At 44.8% G+C, this 15,644-nt stretch overlaps 1 pseudogene; it reads right to left on the bottom strand.

The window, feature by feature from the left end:
- Nucleotides 1–5,879: 5,879 nt before the first annotated feature.
- On the bottom strand, nt 5,880–9,011 carry LOC117442766 (olfactory receptor 13C2-like; annotated as a pseudogene).
- Nucleotides 9,012–15,644: the final 6,633 nt, after the last annotated feature.

Raw genomic sequence — 15,644 nt, 5'->3', positions numbered from 1 at the left:
GAGACTTGTCCTCTTCCTCATCTTTGAAACCACTCATCTTCTCCAGTCTGAGAGATAAACCAGTAACACTGCAGACACACACACACACACACACACACACACACACACTGTCACATGTTATGTAACTCTGATGAGTGAGGAAACAGGAAATAATAAAAGTGCACAACACTTGCAGAAGTCTCATGGACTCTAGGACGCAGATTGTTAAGTTATTTTCTGACATCCAGTTTGACAGAGTAAATAATGAATGTGTTCGAAAGCAGATCCTGGTGTTAACACTCACCCTGTTGTTCTCCTCCTGCTGTCGAGCTGTAAAATGGCGTCTGGCAGTCTGACTTCATACTTTCACCTTCCCTCACCTGTCTGCAGCTCCTCCCTCTGATTCATAACCAGCCTCACCAGCTGAAGCAGTTCACATCCATCACTTTGTTCAGTGAGATAGAAAAAGACAAAGTCATCAAAGGACACAACATCCACACATCAGCGTCCATAGGATATCATTACATCTGCTTTATATAGAAAACAATGAACAGCGACTTAAATAAAAACACAAAGCTACATTTAACTAGTTTACAAGATGTGCCAAAATCAGGGCTGGAATAGAGATTTCACCTCCAGCCAGGTGGAAGGAGGAAAAGTGTTTTAAATATGGGCAGAGAAACAGGAGAGAAGCAGGCTGCTGCACCTCACTGAACAGTGTTTTAAATAGGGGCAGAGAAACAGGAGAGAAGCAGGCTGCTGCACCTCACTGAACAGTGTTTTAAATATGGGCAGAGAAACAGGAGAGAAGCAGGCTGCTGCACCTCACTGAACAGTGTTTTAAATAGGGGCAGAGAAACAGGAGAGAAGCAGGCTGCTGCACCTCACTGAACAGTGTTTTAAATAGGGGCAGAGAAACAGGAGAGAAGCAGGCTGCTGCACCTCACTGAACAGTGTTTTAAATAGGAGGAAAGTGTGCATAGATGCTCAAATACGTGTTCATGCAGCATAAAAGTGAGAACAACTCAATGAAATCGCTTAAAAAGCACTAAGTGATATAAGTGCAGTTCCAAGTTTCCCCGCAGGAGGGCTCCAGGGAGCGCATCCTCCAACATGAGCACAGTACATTAACAGCAGAACATACGATCAATAAAGGCAAATCAATTGATGTAAAGTGCGGGGAGGCTCCACACCAGGCACAGGTACATTCCTACATCCCCACAATAGTGACACTGATGATTTGAAGTTGTTTCAGTGGGGAAAAGAGTGCTAACAGTCTGCTAACAGTCTGCTGACAGTCTGCTAACAGTCTGATTGTTTCAGAGACCCATAGTAATCATACAATAAATCATTTACATCTAAAAGTATTGATTACAGTTCATTTTTAGGGGGAAAATTGCTGATGAGGCATTTTGGTCTTTTTGGCAAAACACTTCACCCAACCCTGTGTAGCAACCCAGTCTCACGGCATTTCGTGTTCACCAACACGATTTTTAATCTATTGATTCGTGTTCACCAACACGCTTTTCCCCTTTTTTTCGTGTTGCACAGCACGATTTTAAAAGCAATGTATTTCTACTGCCTGCACGTCTTTTTCTCCGGTCGGGTCGTGGGAGACCAGAAGCTGTGTGGTTCATAAAAACATGTTCTTACTCAATATCAAGCCACAATTATTGCTTTTATTTTAAATCGTATAATTTCGGACTTTTGTTGCCGTCTGAGAGGAAAATAAATGGGGCTCAGACAATAAATGGGGCTCAGAGCCTCAGGATACTGAAATCTGTATTTTTAAATATTTGTTTCCTTCTAATTCGTTATTCTTTTCAAAATAACACACTGTTATTTACTCACCAATAACACACAATTATCCTTGCTTTTATTTATTGGTTTAATTCCATAATATCGGGCTTTTTTGGCGTCCGTCAGGAACTGGATTTCAAAATAAAAATAACCGGAAACAGACGTAGGCCTATAAGGCACATTTCGAGCATCATTGCGATTGTCAACATTTCTGAGTTTAAGATGGCCGAAGACACTACACTACCCATAATCCCCAGCTATCGTTTAGGACTACAGTTCCCGTAAGGTTACGCAGAGCGTCAAACAGCTGTGTGAAATGGAACGAAACCACGCCAGACTATCCAAAACTGGAATCGAACGCCCCCCCCAGAACTACACATGCTGGCTATTGTGTTTCGCAAAATGTTCTATGGGACGTCTCTACTGAACGTTTTCGTTTTTCCCACAATTAGAAGTTGCCAGTATTAAACACATTGGGGTTATCAAATGTAAAACATATAATTAATAAATGGGTGAAAATCGCTTGTGTCCATAATGCGCAGCATTAATATATACCCACATGACAGCTCATTGCTACTTTCTAATTCTACTCCACGACAATTCAGAGGTTAACCTGGTATTTTTACTCCACTGCATTTATTTGAGTTTCTTTGCAGATTCTGATTAATGATGTGAAATATAAACAACCCTTAAAGCAGACTTTAGTTACACCTGAGTACAATTCAGGTAAGGTGATTGTCAAGTGCCAACAATCAGGAGAGATATTTGATAGTTGGTGCTTGAGAAGACTAAACATGTATCTGCAATTGACATGAATGGAAACGAGTAATAAAGTATATTCATTACTCGTTATTCTCTACTAATAGTTAATTAAAGACTGTATATTATGGCTATTTTGCACATCCCTTTCAAGATTTCAAAGGTTTATTAACATATCATATATATATAAATATATATATATATATATATATATAAAAACACACACACAAACTCATTTTGCAGACCCTGTCCCTCCGTAGTCGTTTAAGTAGGAGGAGACATGCCAGCGTTCTCCTCCGGTTTACAGGCACTGTGTAAATTATATATATAGAATAATTATGATGATGAATGCATTTTTTTTAAATGGGTTAAAAGCAGAGACCACATTTCACTGTGTGCTTTTTAATGTATTTGTGACCAATAAAGAGGTTTTTATCCTCCAATTAAAAATATACAATACTTTGTGCAATATACCCTCCTACTGCTACTTTTACTAACATGGCGAACATGTCTGTTATATTGTTTTTTACCTATTGTGTTATTAATGACGTGTGCATACTTAGCCATTCTTTTATTTGTCTCTTGACCTTACCTGCACGATCTGCTGTTCATGAACATTTCCACGATGCGGGACGCATTAAGGACTTCTGGTTCTGATGCTGATGAGATCTTTATGAAGGCTGTTATGAGGCACTCAGAACGTTCCCTATTGCATCGGTAGAGTGTTTGCCATCAGCATCGTGAGGATGTGACCGGTACATTATATGTTAAGCTTTTAAGTGATAGGCAGTCTGTGTGTGTAAGAAGCCTCACAATGTGCAGAGGAAGGATGCACAGTAAGGGACTCTGAAGTGGAGACTTCTGAGGAGGAGAGGTGGATTGTAAAACTCAGACATGTGGTACACACTACAGGACATTACGGACATTACGGACATTAACACAGTTATCATTACGGACATTAACACAGTTATCTTTTACATTACACGCTTTCTGACATGTCATGTTTGAATATGTTCATGAAGAGTTATGTAATGCTAACTTTTGAGGAGTTTGTTTCCCTAAAGTGATGAAAACTGTGTGTGTGTGTGTGTGTGTGTGTGTGTGTGTGTGTGTGTGTGTGTGTGTGTGTGTGTGTGTGTGTGTGTGTGTGTGTGTGTGTGTGTGTGTGTGTGTGTGTGTGTGTGTGTGTGTGTGTGTGTGTGTGTGTGTGTGTGTGTGTGTGTGTGTGTGTGTGTGTGTGTGTGTGTGTGTGTGTGTGTGTGTGTGTGTGTGTGTGTGTGTGTGTGTGGATTTTGGATGTTTGAGTGGATTACAGAAAACATCATTAAGTCCCACTTTATTATTATTGATGTTATTTATTATAACGTGTTACATCATATTATTTTGTATCACTCTGTATATTATATAACCATGTATTAAATTATCTTATAAAGTTGTCGTTAATGTGTTTGCTAACAGGCCAAAGTTTCTCTCCTCAGAGGACGAAGGAGAAAACTTTTCTGTTGACCGCCTCGGACCAATTACTGAGATAATCACCTCAGCTACTCAGCAGCTCAGGTGAGTGTGTGTTGTGTTCGTGACGACAGAGCCCCCCCCCCGAGACTCACTGGGACCACTGGGTCATAATTAGCTCTTTGTACACTGGCTGTAGTCGGAGAGGGGGGGAGGGGCTCTAATGACCCTCATTACATCAGCTTCTGTGGACACGGCTGTGATCTGAATACATTGCATCATGTTACTGAGAGGCCAACACACACACACACACACACACACACACACACACACACACACACACACACACACACACACACACACACACACACACACACACTAATAGACACACATACACACTTTCCAGTCTTACCTAGAGACGCAACTAAAACTAGACTTTTTTGTACGTTTCTGTGTAAGACAGAACATATTTAGCTGATTCATGATTTCGGGGGGGGGCCTAAAGACCCTCATTACATCAGCTTCTGTGGACACGGCTGTCATCTGAACACATTGCATCATGTTACTGAGACACACACACACACACACACACACACACACACTCTTTAGGCTTTTGCTTGTGTTGTGTACTTTATGATGGTGGGTAAATATTATTTGTGATTCTTCTTTGTAATTGTTAGTATCCGTCTCTGAGGGGGCGGCTGTTAAAGCTGCAGCTTCCTGATCTCTTCTGTCACATGTCTTCATTGTTCATCATCTGCACTTGATGCAGTCTTTTGTGTGCGCAAAAAAAACGATTCAAGTTTCCAAACACCAAACAACACCAACGAAGAGTCAACAGCAACACAAAGCTGTTTGGCTTTGGCAGAGAAGCTCTGGCACATTGTTCGTGGCGTGACCCACACACTCAGCTCTGCTTCTCATCCCACAAACGCTTGTTCCTCACAAATGTGGCTCCATTTAAAAGAGAAATAAACAGGCTTTCCGACGGTATGAAATGTAATGCCAAGAAGCCTTGTTACAAAAAAGTAGCCGTCTACCAAATAGTGTTAATTTCGTCAGCTATTTTTTAATTTAGTTTTAGTCTTAGTCCTGTGTGAAATGTTATTTTTAGTTTTACTCATATTTAGTCACCTTCATCCTGTTTTTATTTAGTCAAGTTTTAGTCGACTAAAAGTCTGAGCATTTTAGTCTTATTTTAGTCAAAGAAAACTGTTGAGTCTTTTTTAGTCATCAGATTATATAGAACATTTCAGTCAAACTAGTCTAGCCAAAACCAATAATTTGTCATTTTAGTCAAACGTATTTCACAATAAGATTATATCTTGTCCTTATTTGATGAAAAACACAGGTTGATTAGAAAGCAGCTTTGTTGTTACCATTTTATGTTCTGTTAAATAAGGTTAGTTAGACCATGAGTTAGACCCGAGTCTTCCTGACAGTTCATATTTTGCCGCTGTCCGGTGTAATTCAAATGTACCGCCGCGCGCCCCACAGACACACAGCTGCTGCCCAGCCGCAGCCCCGGAAATGGAACTGCTGGGAGAAAAACTGACTATCAGAGATGTAACGTTATCTTTGATAATATTTCGTCTCCTCATTTTTCGTCAACGAAAGTAAAGAGAGATTTTGGCATAGTTTTTATTTTGTAAACTACATTTTCGTCTCGTCACTTTTCGTCAACGATATTGCATGATGATTTCGTTACAGTTATTGTTTACTGCCGTCGGTGCCGTCTCGTCATCGTCTCGTTTTCGTCATGGAAAAAAAGGTGGTTGACGAACATATTTCGTCATAGTTTTAGTCAACGAAATTAACGCTACTACTAAACACACATTTCCTGACTTGTTGTGCTGTGTTTAGTAACTCTTCACCCAACCCAGGTGACGTTAGTGTGATTTGATCCCACACAACAACAATTTAAGGTGTTCAGATATTTCTTTCACGTTCAGTCCGTATATATGATTGGGCTGAAGACGGAGCGATAGGAAACTATTTGCAAAGTCAATATCAAACGTGTCATTTTGGGAATATTTAACCCTAGACGAATTATAACAACATCTAAATCAAATAAACAGGGAAAGCTGATTAAAACCAACAGGTGGGGTCAACAGGTCTGTGCAGCTTTTCTCCTGTATTCTCCACCATGTTGATATGATAGTATCAGTCTCCTGGTGTATGTAAAGAGCATGAAGATAATAGGCAGAAGGGACAGATTTACCAACATGAACACTCCACATACAGAGAGAGCGCTCGAGCTCACACGCTGAAGATCGTAAATCGAATTGTTACAAAAATCCCCCTAATATTAAAAACGCAGAGTTTGCTATTAGAATAAAGAATACACCCCACTGCAGTCTCACAAGTCGGCAGAAGCCAAGACAAAACCAGACAGACATCGACAGTTATTTTCCTCACGATGGTTGATAATGCAGAGGTTTACACAGAGACACGTATCTGTCGCAGGCCCTGGCTGCCAGCAGGGAAGACTCTGAAAAGGTCAAAGTCATATTCATCACATTTTGAAACAGACGGGCTCGAGAAGATATGATCTGTTTCTCTGATAAAAAGTCAATCAGAAGCCTGGGGTAAATATTGGTGCTATAAAGAACAGAGTCAATCAACAAAGCTGCATTGAACATGTACGTGTGGCGCAGTGGGTTGAGCGTTGGTGTTGGGGTCAGGGGTCACAGGTTCAAACCCCACTGCAGTCAGCATGTCGTTGTGTCCCTGAGACCCTTCACCCCAAAGTGCTCCCGGGGGGATTGCCCACAGTATTGAGTGTGCGAGTCGCTTTGGATAGAAGCGTCTAACAAGTGACATGTGATGTGATGTACATAGGCTCAAGGAGGCTTTTGTGAATAACAGGGTTCATACACTTCTCCATGACTTCTCAATTACCTTTACCTGATTTTCCATGACCAAAAGAAATTAGCACTGAAAATGTTGTATTTGAACATGGAACAGGAAAATAAGGTCTGCATATGAAACATGTTGTGCCTATCTAAAACAAATCAAATAGTAGGCTTACTAGCTTCTACTCGCTAAAGCAACTGCCGTCAGGGAGGCAAAGTCATCAGGTATGAAAAAGGTGACAAAGACCCGACCCCTGACCCCACGGAATATCGGTTTAGGAATAACAGAGGAGTTTAGCCGTCAGAGCAACTAAAGCAGCAGGTAATAATAACAGAAACGCCAAAGAGTCACATCTAATAGAAATATACAAAAGCATTTATTTTAATTGTGCAGCAGTCAGTTTATCATTCTGGCAGCACTGTTGAGTAAATGTATTTTCATGCCTCTGTGCAAGGCTTAGTCTTTCTATCTGTATAGCCAGTTGTGTAAAGTAACTAAGTTCATAAACTCAAGTACTATACTTGAGTACAATTTTGAGATACTTGTACTTTAAGTATTTCAATGTTTTGCTACTTTGTTCTTCTTCTCCTCTACAGTTCAGAGGTACATGGTGTACTTCTACTCCACTACATGTATTTAATACCTTGAGTTACTTCACAGATGTGGATGAATGATGTGAAATATAATCAAGTGTTAAATCAGACTTTAGTTCCACCTGGAGTAAATCCACCAGCTACCCTGCAGTATACAAAGTCATTCAAACTAGCTGCACCTTCACCAGCTTTGAGAACACTTTCATGATCAATCATTATAAAACTTATCATATATATTATTCTGAAATGGACCAATCTGCACAACGACTACTTTTACTGTCGCTACTTTCACTATATTTTGATGAGAATACTTTTCTACTTTCACTTGAGGAACATTTTGAATGCTTTTACTGTAACATAGTATTCCTACACTCTGGTACTTCTACTTTTACTCAAGTACAAGATCTGAGTACTTCTACTTTTACTCAAGAACAAGATCTGAGTACTTCTACTTTTACTCAAGTACAAAATCTGAGCACTTCTACTTTTACTCAAGTACAAGATCTGAGTACTTCTACTTTTACTCAAGAACAAGATCTGAGTACTTCTACTTTTACTCAAGTACAAAATCTGAGCACTTCTACTTTTACTCAAGTACAAGATCTGAGTACTTCTACTTTTACTCAAGAACAAGATCTGAGTACTTCTACTAAAGTAAAATATCTGAGTACTTCTACTTTTACTCAACTACAAGATCTGAGTACTTCTACTTTTACTCAAGTACAAGACCTGAGTACTTCTACTTTTACTCAAGTACAACATCTGAGTACTTCTACTTTTACTCAAGTACAAGATCTGAGTACTTCTACTTTTACTCAAGTACAAGATCTGAGTACTTCTACTTTTACTCAAGTACAATATCTGAGTACTTCTACTAAAGTACAAGATCTGAGTACTTTTACTCTAGTAAATATCTATTCCTTTACCAACTCTATTTATAGCCTATGAAAAAAACTATTAGAAAACGAAGGCTAAAGCTAACGTTAGCAGATAGTGACAATGTATGCTAGCTAGTTAGCTCAACGATTCCTTAAATAATATTGCGACATAAAAACTTTTCAGTTCACATCACGCTCTGCCGCTCTGCTCTGAACACCAGAACGGCCCGTTCTAACAGCTGTTCACCAGCGGTGCAGTCTGTGCCACAGTGACTCCGCACAGTTAACGAACGCACCGTAAATAATGTAGCTGACCTTCATCCCGGAGCAGCAGAGTTCAGCCGACAGGCAGGAAGACTCGAGCACACAGCTCGCGCTTCATATATTAAAAAATAACACCATGCGCGTCATGATGGCCCATAACAGCACGCGACCGCAGATTATTTCGGTGATTAGATAAAATGTAAATTATATTTCACGCAACTTTAGTTACATTTCCATGACTTTTCAAAAACTTTGGGAAAAATATTGTTTTCCATAACTTTTCCAGGGCCTGGAATTTGCATTTTGAATTTCCATGACTTTTCCAGGTTTTCAATGGCCGTACGAACCCTGGAATAACAATGATGCACACAATAGTGGAATTACTGCAGATGATCAGAACATAAACTGTGAACATGATCACAAAATACATCCATCCATCGATCCATCTTCTCCCGCTTATCCGTGGTCGGGTCGCGGGGGTAGCAGTTCCCGCAGAGAGCCCCAAACTTCCTTTTCCCTGGCAACATCGACCAGCTCTGGCTGGGGGATCCCAAGGCGCTCCCAGTCCAGCGAAGAGATATAATCCCTCCACCTGGTCCTAGGTCTACCCCTTGGTCTCTTCCCAGCTGGACGTGCCTGGAACACCTCCCTAGGGAGGCGCCCAGGTGGCATCCTAACTAGGTGCCCGAACCACCTCAACTGGCTCCTTTCGACGCGAAGGAGGAGCGGCTCAACTCCGAGTCCCTCCCGGCAGGCTTGGAATTTCGTCATTTTAGGAGCAAGGCCATTTGGCCTTCCCGTTCACATTTTTTTTAAGGGCACAAAGGCCACATGACAGGGCACAAAGGCCACATGACAGGGCACAAAGGCTGTTTGGTTAAATTACGCTGGTCAATCAACATGACTGAAAAGTGTAGCACTAACGTCAACACCAGTCGTTTTACAAATGGCTGAATAGCAATAGTGTTTCTTAAACGTATACGTTAAGTTCAGCCATAAACCACATAAGTCAGTCAGGGGTAGACAGTAAGGGTAACATTGTATTGTCACTGGCCCCACCATTGTAACCACTGGCCCGGAGCATTCGTCCACCAAAAAAAAATCGACTAATAATGAAGAAAATTAACACATTTGTTGCAATAATTTATGCACTAACTACATTACTACTTGTACAACATTTTAATCATCAGTTCTTCCTAATTTTCCTCAATTGTTCATATTTGGTTTATTAACATAATGATATTGTGGTCATTGTTAAAAAATGTCTGCTATTATTATGAGTAATATTATTTGTATAATGCACTTTCTGCCTTCCTGTCATTAGGAGTTAGACATGTAATGGCTATATGTAATTCATTTGATTAGAACCTTCATTATCCTAAACTGCTGGGACATTTCGCCAATACCTTTATATTGTCTACTCTTCACTTACTTGTCAGCATAGTTCGGCATTGATGTACAGAACCGACAGAAGACCTTGTTTATACTGGCATCATATTGAGAGGTGCAGTGACGCGTCCTGAAACCAGGAAGTAAGCTGCTGGTTCCCTCCACAAAAAGCAATGGAATTTCTCCACAGGGTTTTGGAAAATAGCTGGAAATAAGGTCTGTGGAAAACAAACCTGTTTAATAAATGCACGTTTTGTTCAGCCGGATAATCTCCACATGTCTACCCTACTTTTATAATTTTCGAATCATAAATCTAATCGATAGATTATAAAAGGGTTTTAGGACGCGGCACTGCAGCCAACTCCCTGTCACTTCTTTAACTCCTCCGGTGACTTTCTTTTATTAGAAGATTGTTTTTTGCCCGGCGCTTGGCCGGTTACCGCGCGTATTAAAAACATTTTGGCGAATGGTTAGGTGGCGCGATAGTCTGTAGTGAAGAAAGAGCGCCCTCCCGCTCACGGGAGCCTGCTCGCACTGTGCTCATCAGCACATCGCGAGCAGCAAACAGCTGTTTGCTTTTCCCCCCAACAACGACAACCGACTCACGAAACGCAATGTTGTAGCGTTGATAAACGAAACAATTTAACTAAATTGCTAGTCAAAATACCAATACCACAGGACATTTTTTTTTACTTTTGACAGGGGCAAAAAGGCCATGGCCGTCGTGAAATTCCCACCCTGCCTCCCGGATGACCGAACTTCTCACCTTATCCCTAAGGGAGACGCCAGCCACCCTGCGGAGAAAACCCATCTCGGCCGCTTGTATCCGCGATCTCGTTCTTTCGGTCATGACCCATCCTTCATGACCATAGGTGAGGGTAGGAACGAAAATGGCCCGGTAGACAGAGAGCTTTGCCTTCTGGCTCAGCTCCCTTTTCGTCACGACGGTGCGGTAAATCGACTGCAGTACCGCTCCCGCTGCTCCGATTCTCCAGCCCATCTCACGCTCCATTGTTCCCTCAATCGAGAACAAGACCCCGAGATACTTGAACTCCTTCACTTGGGGTAAGGACTCATTCCCTACTTGGAGTGGACAGTCCATCGGTTTCCTGCTGAGAACCATGGCCTCAGATTTGGAGGTGCTGATCCTCATCCCAGCCGCTTCACACTCGGTTGCGAACCGATCCAGTGAGTGCTGAAGGTCGCAGACCGATGACGCCATCAGAACCACATCATCTGCAAAAAGCAGTGGTGCAATCCTTAGTCCACCGAACTGCAGACCCCCTCCCCCATGACTACGCCTCGAAATCCGATCCATGTATATTACATACAAGATTGGTGACAAAGCGCAGCCCTGGCGGAGGCCAACCCTCACCGGAAATGGGTCCGACTTACTGCCGAGGACCCGGACACAGCTCTCGCTTTGGGAGTACAGAGATTGGATGGCCCTGAGTAGAGACCCCCTCACCCCATACTCCAGCAGCACCTCCCACAGTAACTCCCTGGGAACTCGGTCATACGCCTTCTCCAAGTCTACAAAACACATGAAGACCGGATAAGCGTACTCCCAGGCCCCCTCCAGGATCCTTACGAGAGTAAAAAGCTGATCCGTCGTTCCACGACCAGGACGGAATCCGCATTGTTCCTCCTCAATCTGAGGTTCGACAATCGGCCTGACCCTCCTTTCGAGTACCTTAGAGTACACTTTCCCGGGGAGGCTGAGTAGTGTGTATGTCACGATTCTCATGTTATGTCACGTTTGTAGTTTTGTCTGTGTTGGTGTTTTTCTTGTCTTTGGGTTTTATTGTGTAAAGTGTTCACCCCCGTTTCCTGCCTGTCTGCTTTCTGTCTGTTTACCTCCCTGATTACCCAATTGTGTTCACCTGTTGTCCTTGTGTTTCTCCTCCCCTGCCCAGCTGTGTCTTGTTCTGTGATTACCCTTCTGTGTATTTAGTCTAGTCTTCCCCTGTGCTCCATGTCGGTTCATTGTTTCCCCTCCATGTCATTCCACGGTCTGTGTTCCTTGTGCTGCTCGTTGGTGTTGGATATTTTGGATTCTGCCTTGTTTTGCCACAGCTTTAATTTATTTAATAAAGCTCGCTTTTCGTTATTCTGCATTTGAGTCCTACCTGCTTCACCCATTCGTAACAGAATGAACCGACCAAAAATGGACCCAGCGGATATGGAAGATTTTGAGTTGGATCTGTTCGATCTAGACTTTTCCCTTCAATGTTATCATGCCGAGTGGAAAGGAACTTCTTCTAGAAGGGACAAAGAGGCTATTCTCGAGAGGGCACGAATGGAGGTGGCCGAAATGCCTTGGTTGAGGAGTTCGTTGCCGGAGTGGTTACAGCTTTTCACAAGTTGTCCTGAGGACTGGTCCGACGCATCTAACCCTTTCCTCGGATCCGACTACGGTCCTGTTGGAGGTCCACGGAGTCTCCAAAGAGCCTCTAGGAGACGCAGGGCCAGGATTCCAGCCCGTGCTCCAACAGCCATGATCCCGGCTTCAGTTCCGGTTTCCACAGCCATGGATCCATGCACCAGTACCGGCCCGCAGAGCTATGTTTCCTTGCTCGATTACCTGGCCCACACAGCCATGGTCCAGGCCTCGGTTCCGGTTCCAGTGGCTCCAGTTCCAACCTCAGACCTTTTCTCGGGAACCCGTCTGGCGTTTGGAGGTCCACGGAGCCTCCAAAAGGTCTCTGGAAGATGCAAGGCCAGGATTCCAGCCCGTACTCCAGCGGCTCCGGCTCCAGTGCCGGTCCCAGCAGCCATGGTTCTGGCCCCAGCGGCCATGGTTCCGGCCCTGGTTCCGGCCTCAGCAACCATGGTTACAGCCCCAGTTCTGGCCCCAGCAGCCATGGTTCCGGCCCCAGTCCTGGTCCCAGCTGCCATAGTCCCTTCCCTAGTCCCTTCTCTAGTCCCTTCCCTAGTCCCTCCTCAGGTCACTTTCCTAGTCCCTTCTCCAGTCCCACCTCTAGTCACTTCTCTAGTCCCTACTCAAGTCCCTTCCCAAGTCCCTTCCCGAGTCCCTTCCCAAGTCCCTTCTCTCGTCCCTTCTCTAGTCCCATCTCCAGTTCCCTCTCGAGTCCCCTCTCCAGTCCCCTCTCGAGTCACCTCTCGAGTTCCATCTCTAGTCCCTACTCAAGTGCCGCCTCTAGTCAATTCCCTAGTCCCATCTCTAGTCCCTCCTCGAGTCACGTCTCAAGTCCCTCCTCTTGTTCCTCCTCTAGTCCCCTCTGGAGTTCCGTCTCTAGTTCCCCTCTCGAGTCACGTCTCAAGTCCCTACCCAATGTCCTGGTCTGTTGGAGGTTCCGCTGGGGGTCCTGCCAACTCCATGTCCTGTCCCGTTGGAGGCCCCGTCGACTACTCCTCTGCCGGGGGTCCTACCAATCGTATGTCTGTCCCGTTGGAGGTCCCGCCGTCTACTCTCCTGCCGGGGGTCCTGCCAATCCTATGTCCTGTGCCGTTGGAGGCCCTGCCGACTACTCTCCTGCCGGGGGTCCTGCCGACCCTTTGTCCCGTCCCGTTGGAGGCCCTGCCGACTACTCTCCTGCCGGGGGTCCTGCCAGCTCCTTGTCCCATCTCGTTGGAGGTCCCACCGACTGCTCTCCTGCCGCGGGTCCTGCCAACCCTTTGTCCTGTGCCGTTGGAGGCCCCGCCGACTGCTCTTCTGCCGGGGGTCCTGCCAGCTCCTTGTCCTGTCCCGTTGGAGGTCCCGCCGACTACTCTCCTGCCGGGGGTCCTGCCAACTACTCTTCTGCCGGGGGTCCTGCCAACCCTATGTACTGTGCCGTTGGAGGTCCCGCCGACTGCTCTCCTGCCGGGGGTCCTGCCAATCCTATGTCCTGTTCCTCTGGGGGTCCCGCCGACAACTCTTCTGCCGGGGGTCCTGCCAACTCCTGGTCCTCTTCCGTGGGGGATCCTGCCGAAGCCTGTCCCACTGGCTCCGGTTCCTGTTCGGCCGACACCGGGTCCTGCCCGGCCTCCGGAGCTGTCTGGTCTTCGCCCTCGAGCCCGGCCCCCTGAGAGCCTCGTTCTTCGCCCTCGAGCCCGGCCCCCTGAGAGTCGCGGTCTTCGTCCTCGGGCCCGGCCCCCTGACTCTTCCTGCCGCTGCTTTCGCCCTTATGCTCGGCCCCCTGAGTGCTGTGGCCTTCGCCCCTTTTTGAACTTTGCCTTGCCCCCAGGCCGTCCACCCGAGACCCCCTCCTTGGTCTCTGCCTTGCCCCCGGGCCTTCCGCCCGAGACCCCGTCCTTGGTCTCTGCCTTGCCCCTGGGCCTTCCGCCCGAGACCCCCTCCTTGGTCTCTGCCTTTCCCCCGGGCCGTCCGCCCGAGACCCGTCCTCCAGACCCCCTCCACCCACCCTTTCTTAGCCCTAGTTATGTGTCCTCCCTCCGGTCCCCCTCCACCCACCCTGCTGGACTTTTTTTTTTTTTTTTGGGACGTCTGGGATCCGTCCCTTGAGGGGGGGGGTTCTGTCACGATTCTCATGTTATGTCACGTTTGTAGTTTTGTCTGTGTTGGTGTTTTTCTTGTCTTTGGGTTTTATTGTGTAAAGTGTTCACCCCCGTTTCCTGCCTGTCTGCTTTCTGTCTGTTTCCCTCCCTGATTACCCGATTGTGTTCACCTGTTGTCCTTGTGTTTCTCCTCCCCTGCCCAGCTGTGTCTTGTTCTGTGATTACCCTTCTGTGTATTTAGTCTAGTCTTCCCCTGTGCTCCATGTCGGTTCATTGTTTCCCCTCCATGTCATTCCATGGTCTGTGTTCCTTGTGCTGCTCATTGGTGTTGGATATTTTGGATTCTGCCTTGTTTTGCCACAGCTTTAATTTATTTAATAAAGCTCGCTTTTCGTTATTCTGCATTTGAGTCCTACCTGCTTCACCCATTCGTAACAGTGTATCACAAAATACAGATATCTATATCTCTGAACTTCCACATGCCGATCAAAAGTGATGTCTAATTGAATTGAGCATCCATCAGCAATGCAGGCAGATCATATGTTCACTCATGAACAATACCTGAACAGTCTCTCTTGCAGTAACATGCAAGCTGTGATGCAGAGTGCTAATGCTTCACACAAATGCACACAAATTTCACCATTGCAATTTATATGCTGCTGCTAATTGGCCATCTTTGTCTGCTCGCAGACTTTCCCATTGGTTGGGTTTTATTTATAAATCTCTGCTTGGGTTGGTTCCCTCCTACATTTGCACATATATGTGTCAAAGAGAAAGTCCATATGGCCTGCGCTCCCAAGATTTTATTCAGATGCTGGTTCCTACAGTGAGAACAAAACTGGGAAAAACAGCTTTTAGATATGCTGCCCCCACAGCTTGGAACAATGTACAGAAGGAGCTGAAACTCTCAGATTTAGTCACTATGGGGGAATTCAGGTCCATCTTAAAGGACAGAGAACACGACACCATTGGTCGATGTGAGTGCTAGTATATCCTGAAATTGTTTTAAATGTTGCCAGCTTTTGAATGATTTTAATAGTTTGTTTTACTTCGCATATTGACTGGCTAATGTGCCACTTTATTTGTGTTTTACAGCTGTATTTGTCTGCCTTTCATGTCTGTGTTTTATATGTTGTAACTTTGTACATGCTGCACTTCTTGGCCAGGTCACTCTTGGAAAATAGATTTTAATCTCAATGAGTTTTTTACCTGG

Source organism: Pseudochaenichthys georgianus, unplaced genomic scaffold (assembly GCF_902827115.2).
Source record: "Pseudochaenichthys georgianus unplaced genomic scaffold, fPseGeo1.2 scaffold_470_arrow_ctg1, whole genome shotgun sequence".
Lineage (NCBI taxonomy): Eukaryota > Metazoa > Chordata > Actinopteri > Perciformes > Channichthyidae > Pseudochaenichthys > Pseudochaenichthys georgianus.
Note: the sequence above shows the minus strand (reverse complement) of the source record. Positions and strands in the feature narration are given on the sequence as shown.